We start from the raw sequence: 1,404 nt of genomic DNA, 5'->3' as shown, positions 1-1,404 counted from the left end.
ATTTAAGTCAAGGATGGAGAAGATACACTTTCATCAGTAAAGCTGGATGATTCATAAAACCTGGAATGGAAGTCATTTGCTAGCAAATGTTTAGAATTCCAGATCTATTCCAGGTTTGCTGGATCACCCAGCTTCACTGATGAGTGTGTGCTCTGCAGCCTTGGAGAGCTTTATTAAATCAGGCTCTTTGTGTGTGTAACTATGTACACTATTTTCCAAATGTTTTTAAAATAAGGCAGAAGATGCACTATCCTGTCCGCTCAGCAGTCATGTTTGCAGCCAGTCATAAATCTAACATTTGCTTTTTCAGCCATCAGTTGTTCAGGTCTGAGATCAGCTCTTCTTGTTACGCCCCACCATCCAATCTCATTTTAGTGCTGTGAAATTTGTCTTATAAAAATATACCTTCTCCTGAGCTTTTTTGACTTTCAGTACATTTATCACTGCGCTTCAACTTTACAATCAAATTATTTACTTCTGAAGATGTCAGCATGTTTGCCCATTTGATTTGCAGGATGAGTTATTTTTATATATTACAATTATGGAATAGCCTGGGAGGTAATAGAAATCACATTGGCTGCACAATAAGGGGGTGCCCATGTTTTGTATTAAACACCAGCAAGCTGGCATATTCAACATCATGGTATTGTTGACAATAAGAGTAAAGGGGACAGCTATCCAGGTGGGTGTATGTAAGACCCACCAGTCAAAAAAAACCCAACAGACGAAGGGATGATTCTCTGGTGAATTCCATTCTATATAAAACTGCAGCCAATAATGCTACAAGCCAAAAAATATGTGTAAATAATAAGAAAGTATTCCTTTTCCCAGATCAAGTGCCTGCAACCAGCCCGTCTTTCCTTATGTCCACAGAATGATTACAGGACGGGAGAAAAGTCAACTTGTTCTCCTGAGTATGTCTTAGCTGTAAATGGTGGAGGGGCAAGCACAAAATCTGCATGACCCCTAAAGGCTCCAAATAATAAAATAGTGTGTGGCTACAGGGAACTAATTATTTTATTTGTTTGCTTTTGAAGATCAGCTTATGTGTGATATATTAGCTTTTAAGTTCATTTGCAGGTTAGTTAGCATCAGTGTATTAAAGCATAATTGTCACCACACACACAGAAAGTTCCCTGCTTTATTCCCTTCTATTTGATTGTCTTGTGCAACAAATGCAAACAATTTGTGTGTGTATAGCAATCCCCCAACTTCATTTAGTGTGAATTATTGTCATTGCTTATGCAGGGTGTCATCTGCTCAACCTCCCCTCACATAGAAATAAACAGCATTGTCTTTACAGTGCTCATTTGTTTCATTTTAATATTGTGGGGAGACAGGTGAAAAAAGTTGTTAGAGAATTGCAAACATATAAAGTACAACATTTCAAATATTTTACAACAT

Source organism: Pyxicephalus adspersus, chromosome 8, assembly GCF_032062135.1.
Source record: "Pyxicephalus adspersus chromosome 8, UCB_Pads_2.0, whole genome shotgun sequence".
NCBI lineage: Eukaryota > Metazoa > Chordata > Amphibia > Anura > Pyxicephalidae > Pyxicephalus > Pyxicephalus adspersus.
The sequence above is the reverse complement of the archived record's forward strand: the minus strand, read 5'-3'. Positions refer to the sequence as shown.